We start from the raw sequence: 7,758 nt of genomic DNA, 5'->3' as shown, positions 1-7,758 counted from the left end.
GTTTCAGAGACTAGGCTGGCCTTTGACTCAATGAGATACACATACCTCTGCCTCGTGAATGCTGGAATTAAAGTTATGAACCAGTACTTCCTGTTTGCCCCTGTTTTTAGGTAGTAATTTTGCATACAATGTCTGTGATCTGTGTTCCATACTTTTCATCTATTTGCATGTCTTGCTTTCTTTACGTATGTTAATTTTCATTTCCCTTGAAAGGCTGAATTCTATTCAAAAGTTGCTGAAATGAGGTGAACCTCCTCATTGAGTTTCCTTCTAAAATGACTTGGTGAGTACATCGAAACTTCTGTGTCAGTAGATGTCAGGGAAGCACCAGAATTATATGAATATATTATCAATGAAGTATACATTTACACTGTTGTCACCATTGTGCTTTCTGTTCTACTCATGTATGGGATCATTTAGAATTCAATTACCTATGGTGATGTGGATGTGAACTTCACTCGGAAAGAGTGGGCCTTGCTGGATCCTTCCCAGAAGAGTCTCTACAAAGATGTGATGCTGGAGACCTTCAAGCACCTTACAGCTATAGGTAATACAGTGAATTTTCTTTCTCTATTCAGGTAAATGGGACAACTGTTGTTACTGTTGACTTTTCTTATTGATGTTCTTATATAAGTTCACTTGGAATGAGGAAGAAAAAAATCAGGCATGTTTCTAAGGTTCACTGAATATAGAAACTTAAATTTTGCCTAATTTTTAATCCCCTCTCATTCACTTTTTGGTCCATATTTCTGGCTACAATTGGGAAGAGCATAATACTGAAGAACATTATCGATTATCTACTAGATATGGAAGGTAATTAATCACGGAAGCTTATATAAATATGCCTATGAATAAATGTTTAAAGATGATTTATTTATTCATTATTTATATATCATTCTGCCTGTACATGTGCCTGCCCACCAGAAGAGGGCATGGGATCTCATTATAGATGCTTGTGAGCTACCATGTTGTTTCAGGGACTTGAACTCAGGAACAGCCCCTCCTCTTAACCTCTGAGCCAGCTCACCAGCTCTGTGAAAAAAATTTTAATGTGTCCCCGAAATTTTAAAGAAAAGCAACAGTGGAAAAACAAACACCACTTTAAGAGTAGTAAGGAACATTAAATTCTCCCAAACCCATGTTCCTCACTGTTAGGTATATTATATTATTTATGTTTGCCAGGAATTTCAATGCAAAAGAAGACAGTGAAACCCTTGCTAAATAGATATTGCTGTACAAATGACATTTACTCAATCTAGAAATTATGATCTCTGAAAATTACTGCCCCTCTGTCTGCCACCCTAAGCCTGGGCAGGGCAGCTTCTAGGTTCCATACACTCTTTCTTTGGCCTAGAAGATTTTCTGTCCTTGAGAATTACTGCTCAATCTGGCTTTTATCCTGACCTCTAAATTGCTTTGTTTAGTCTCAAACTAACTCCATCAGTCTTTTCTAATCTTCAGCTCTTTTTTATTCTCTGCTTCATTTGATCTTCACCTTAGTTTTCTCTCTCCAACCTGCCTATTACTGCCTAGTAAAACTCCCTTCTCTCTCCTGGTAGCGCCAGCCACTTTTGGGAGATTCATTTCCTCTCTCTTCTCATGAGAGATACATGTATCCTATGCAGTCAATTATTTCTCTGAATTTGTCACCTTTCTGAAACTGAATGAGACAGCATTTTCAAATATGGGTGCTTCCTTCTACCTGCTATTTTTACACCATAATATGGGATTAAAAGCATGTACCACCATGCCTGAATCCAAGCTTTTCTTTACTGGACATTGCTCTATACCAGGCTGGCATTGAAGTCAGATCAGCTTGCCTCTGTCTCCTGGATTAAAGGCGTGTTTGTATTCTAGCCAGATCACATTGACATAGAAGGTATTTGGATGGGGTCTTTTGACAGAGCAGCCATGTTCTAAATTAAAATTCCTCTGTAAATGATAAATCATTAATCATATGCATGTTGCAGATATTCTGTAGAAATCCCTATCTGTTTAGCCTCTCTCCACTCATATTGTAAACAGCATACTCATAAAATAGGTGATAATTTTGTGTACATACCTACTCATGAGCAAATATTCCATAGCAATAGTTATGTTATTCAAATACTTGAAGTAAGGTTTCGAAGTTTAATCAGATGGAAATTATGAGGGTCAAGAATACTGTTGTGGAGGAACCATAATCCTCATGGCACATGTCTTTGAAGAACAAAAACTAAAACTGTGTGTATGTGGAAATGTTTCATTTGTTGTTCTTCCTTTTTTATTTATATTTTAATATTAATTACAGTTTATTCATATTGTATCCCAGCTGTACCCCATTACCTCCCAATTCTCCCTCCCTTTCTCATATCTTCTCAAGCCCCTCCTCAAGTTCACTGATATTTCAGTCCTTCCTCCCCTTCAGTCTGACCCTAGTTTCCCAGGTTGCTTCAGGACAGGCTACATAGTCCTCCTTTGTGGCCTGCCAAGGCTGTTGCACCCGCAGCAAGGGATAGTCAAAGAGCTAGCTACTGAGTTCATATCAGAGACAGTTCCTCTTCCTATTAATAGGGAATTTCACTTGGACACTGAGCTGCCATGGGCTATCTCTGAGCAGGGGTTCTAGGTTATATTTGTAAATTATCCTTGGTTGGAGTATTAGTCTTAGAAAAGACCACTGTGCCCAAATATATTGATTCAATTGTTCTCCCTGTGGAGCTTCTGTCCTCCTCTTGCTATCTTCCACTTCATTCATGAAATTCCCTCCACTCTGCAGAGAATTGTTAAAGAATATTTATTGTCTCCTTAATAGAAGTAATGATATTGTAGATCTCCATCATTACATCTGTGTAGAGATGCTTTTGGGAAGGATCCAGCAATGCCCACTTTTCCTGGTTGGGTTTTTCCAGATGCATATCATCATAGACTATTGCATTCTAAACTATCCTGTACATGTGTACAATAGAAAGCATGATAGTGACAACACTATAAATTTATATTTGTTCCTGTGTTCATTCATCCATTCATGATTAATAACGAATGAATTATGAACTCCTATCACCTTCAGAAAGTCTACTCAAAACGAGGACTGTTAAAAATTAAACTAATATACTTAATTAGACTTCCAAGCTCAATGGAAATATAGCCAAAGAAATCACATTACAGAAAATCCCTATGATTACTGGCCCTGGGGAAATTGTTGTGTTTATTTTGGTTCCCTTTATGAATGCATTGTAATTACAACTATAGGAAAATTTATGAGTGCAGTCCCTGTGGAAAAGATGACTCTTTCTAGGTCTTTTTAAATATGTGAAAAAAGACTTATAGAAAAAAGTGATGCTGTCAGTGAGCCAGGTAATGAAGTTTCTTACCATCAAAGGTATCTTGTAAGGTAGAGAAACCTACAATCAAGGGGAAATTATGACTGTAAAGAACGTGATAAAAGATTAAGATGTAACTTCATTTTAAGATTAAACCAAATTGCAGACATAATTTTCACTGACATAATTATTCATCAGTGGCTGGAGAGATAGCTCAGAGGTTAAGAGCACTGGCTGTTCTTCCAAGGGTCCTGAGTTCATTTTACAGCCAACCACATGATGGCTTATAACCATCTATAATAAGATCCTGTGTCCTCGTCTAACATGCAGGAAGAACACAGTATAACTAATAAGTAAATAAATCATTTAAAAAAAGATTCATCAGAGTAATGAATATGGGAAAGCTTACGCATATCTGAATTATCTTTGCAGAAAGAAAAGAATACATATTTATGAGAAACCCTATGAATGTAAACAGTGTGGGAAAGCCTTTTCCCAACCCAGTAGTCTCCAACTGCATAAAAGAACACATACTGGAGAGAAACCCTACAAATGTAATCATTGTGGGAAAGCCTTTTCATGACACGGACATCTCCAGAGGCATAAAAGAACACATACTGGAGAGAAACCCTATGAATGTAATCAGTGTGGGAAAGCCTTTTCAGAAACTGGTACTCTCAAACTACATAAAAGAACACATACTGGAGAGAAACTCTATGAATGTAATCAGTGTGATAAAGCCTTTTCACAACACAGACATCTCCAAGTACATAAAAGAACCCATACTGGAGAGAAACCCTACAAATGCAATCAATGTGGTAAAGCCTTTTCAGAAACCGGTACTCTCAAACTACATAAAAGAACACATACTGGAGAGAAACCCTATGAATGTAATCAGTGTGGGAAATCTTTTTCACACCTCAGTAGTCTACAAAAGCATGAAAGAATACATACTGGAGAGAAACCCTATGAATGTCATCAGTGTGGTAAAGCCTTTTCACAACACGGAAATCTCCAAGTACATAAAAGAACACATACTGGAGAGAAACCCTACAAATGCAATCAATGTGGTAAAGCCTTTTCAGAAACCTGTACTCTCAAACTACATAAAAGAATACATACTGGAGAGAAACCCTACGAATGTAATCAGTGTGGGAAAGCTTTTTCACACCTCAGTAGTCTACAAAAGCATGAAAGAATACATACTGGATAGAAACCCTATGAATGTAATCAGTGTGGTAAAGCCTTTTCACAACACCGACATCTCCAAGTACATAAAAGAACACATACTGGAGAGAAACCCTATGAATGTAATCACTGTGGGAAAGCGTTTTCAGATAACAGTAATCTCAAACTACATAAAAGAACACATAGTGGAGAGAAATCCTACGAATGTAATCAGTGTGGTAAAGCCTTTTCAAAAAAAGGAAATCTCCAAGTGCATAAAATAATACATACTAGAGTGAAACCCTACAAAGGTAATCAGTGTGGGAAAGACTTTTCACAACACGGACATCTCCAAAGGCATAAAGGAATACATCCTTGAGAGAAACCCCATGAATGTAATCTATGTGGTAAAGCCTTGGCACATTGGTGCAACCTTTACAGGCATGAAAGGATTCATACTGGAGCCAAACCCTACGAATGTAATCAGTGTGAGAAAGCCTTTTCACAACACGGAAATCTCAAAAAGCATAAAAGAATACATCCTGGGGAGCAATCCTATGAATATAATCAATGTGACAAAGCCTTTTCAGGTTGGTGCAACCTCCAGAGACATGAAAGGATTCATACTGGAGAGAAACATTTTCAATGTAATCAAGGTGGTAAAGCCTTTTCACAATTCAGTAGTCTTCAAGTACATAAAAGAACACATACTGGAGAGAACCTCTAAGAATGTAATCAGTGTGGTAAAGCCTCTGCACATTGATATGATATCCGAAGACATGAAAGTTTTCATACTAGAAATAAACCGTATGACTATAACTAGTAAAGCCTTTGCATGTCACAAATATTCAAAGCCATAAAAGAAATCATACTCAAGAGAAATCCTTATGAATATATTCACTGTGATGAAGCCTTTGTAAATTTCTATAGGCTTCACTTTCATGAATGAAACATACTGAAGAGAAACTGTAAGAATGTGTCCATTTTGTTAACTCAAAGCTTTGTGTTTTGAACTATCCTGGAGATGTAATGAAGTGGTCTAATCATCCATCAACTGCATCTCACTACATAGCTTGATGTGATATGAATATATACATAAGATTGGATTCTGTGAATCCATGTTCTTCAGAATTATCCATATGTCATTTCATCTTAAAGTTCTGCATTCTATAGGAAATATGTAATATCAAGGTTATAGATAAAGTAACAGCAAGGATATTTACTTAAAAAGAAACATTTCTGGTGTGTGTGTAAGGCCATTATGGGCTTTTTGACAATGACTGGTATATGCAGAGTGGGAGACAAGTTTGTTGGAACTCCTTTGGCCTTCTTAATATGATGATTGAGGACTGATTTCCAGCTTTGAACACCAAAAGCCTGTCTCAACTTTGTTTAAAGAGGCCAAAATAAAGCAACTAGACTCAGTGTTGAGCAATGGGAGGAGCCAGAGGGTAGGAAAGAGGGGAGGAGCTAGAGGACAGGAAATGAGTGGGAGGAGAGCTAAGGGAGGAGAGAGCTGGGGGAGAGATCTTGGAACTAGGTGGAAATGGACTAGACCTCAGTTATCACTAAAAGCAAGTATAATGCGGGAAATCTAAATGTTAGGAAACTCTGAGGGCTTTGAGGTTTAGGATGGAGTAAATATTGCCCAGCATTGTGTTCTAAGTTAACTAAAGAAATCCCCGTGTCTGTGTGGCGATTTGGTTGCACAGCTGTTTAAGGGTAACAGCAAGCATTACTAACAGATAATAGTAAATTTTAACAGCAACTTACAACAAATGATGCCCAAGTAATCTAAGTATCCACACCCTTTAAATCACACTTTATCATAACTTGGTGGGGGTAATAAGCTCCCAGTGATAAAACCCAAACTTAAAACCTAAAAACTCCCAGTTCAGTTACTGTCTTTTTAAGAGAGACTCTTAAACCCAGTGAGGAGCAAAAAATAGCCTCCTTTTAGCAGACCTGAGACTTCCATAACAAAACTGACTGCTTCAGCAGTTTAACTGACGGGTAAACAAGCATGGCTTCCTTATACTGTGGCTGGCTCAGCTCAGCTCAGCTCAGCAGCCATGGTGGGAAGGAGAGGCATTGGAGGCAGAAAAACTTCTAGACAGAGTTTGGCCTGAACTGCATCTTAAATTTTTAAAAATGCCATGGCAGAGGGTGTTTTACCCGTTTTTGGCTTCATTTTGGCTGTAATAGTCATGGATCTAGTTACAATATGTTTAATGGTGATGGTTCTTCTCCATGCCTTGTCCAAGAAAGTTCAAGGCGAAAAATGGGGGAAAAAAACAAGGATTGGAATACTAAGTTACAGACAAGAGAAAGGGCACTCTTCCTAATAATTAGATTAATAACAGCTAAAATTCAAAGCTCTCTGGCTACAAGATGCTTGTCAGCTCTTTCTAGTAAGGGTCCTCCAATTCACCAAAACATCAACTAAAATAACCAACTGAGCTTTGTTTGTTACAGCCTAAACTGGAACAACTGAACCTAAACTTAAAATTTTCTTGTCTCTTTGTTTGATTTTTATTTAAGGGCTTTGAGTTACAATGCTAATGATTTGAACAAGCTAGTGAAGGCACATGCCTTTCTTCCCAACACAAAATAAAAAGAAACAGGCAAGTCTCTGAGTTCAGGATCAAGCTAATTTACATAATAAAAGCCAAGATGGCAACTTCTGCTGTTTGGCCACTTGCAGAGATACTCTAAGTTTAAAAAATGCCAAAATTTTCCTTAAGGTTACCATGTAAATTCTTTTTTCTTAATAATAGATGTTATGTCCTTACTGATCTAAAGGTTGGATTCACATATATTTTAGGTTTATGTAAAGATTCATAATGTCACACTGCTCTGGAAACTGCCTTGTCCTTTTAAACATGAGACATTTTCACAAGGGAAAAATGCTGGCCATGCCTATGTAAAAAAGACACAAGAGGCTTAAAGATGGCAAAGTACATGCCAACCTGGTTTGGTCAAAACACTCAAAACTTATATTCATATGTTCAAAAAACAAAACTGTCCACCCTATACCAAAAAGATGGCAAGCCAAAGAATAGCCCAAACCACTGTAAAAACCCAGGTACACGATGCTTAGGATATACTTAAATGCTAAGGGTAAGAGAGTTTATATGCTTAATGCTGAGAGTTTATATAAAGTTTGGCTGTAAAGGCATAACTGTCCACTCTGCATGAAAAAGGGGCAAACCAAAAAATAGCCATAATCAATGTAAAGCCCAGGTAGAAGATGACTAGGGTATGCTTAAATGCTAAAGGTAAGAGGGAG

At 37.5% G+C, this 7,758-nt stretch overlaps 1 pseudogene; it reads left to right on the top strand.

The window, feature by feature from the left end:
- The first annotated feature begins 426 nt into the window (after positions 1–426).
- LOC132650808 (zinc finger protein 431-like) lies at positions 427–5,214 on the top strand (annotated as a pseudogene).
- The last annotated feature ends 2,544 nt before the right edge of the window (positions 5,215–7,758 follow it).

This window comes from Meriones unguiculatus (assembly GCF_030254825.1).
Source record: "Meriones unguiculatus strain TT.TT164.6M chromosome 13 unlocalized genomic scaffold, Bangor_MerUng_6.1 Chr13_unordered_Scaffold_33, whole genome shotgun sequence".
NCBI classification, from domain to species: Eukaryota; Metazoa; Chordata; class Mammalia; order Rodentia; family Muridae; genus Meriones; species Meriones unguiculatus.
Note: the sequence above shows the minus strand (reverse complement) of the source record. Positions and strands in the feature narration are given on the sequence as shown.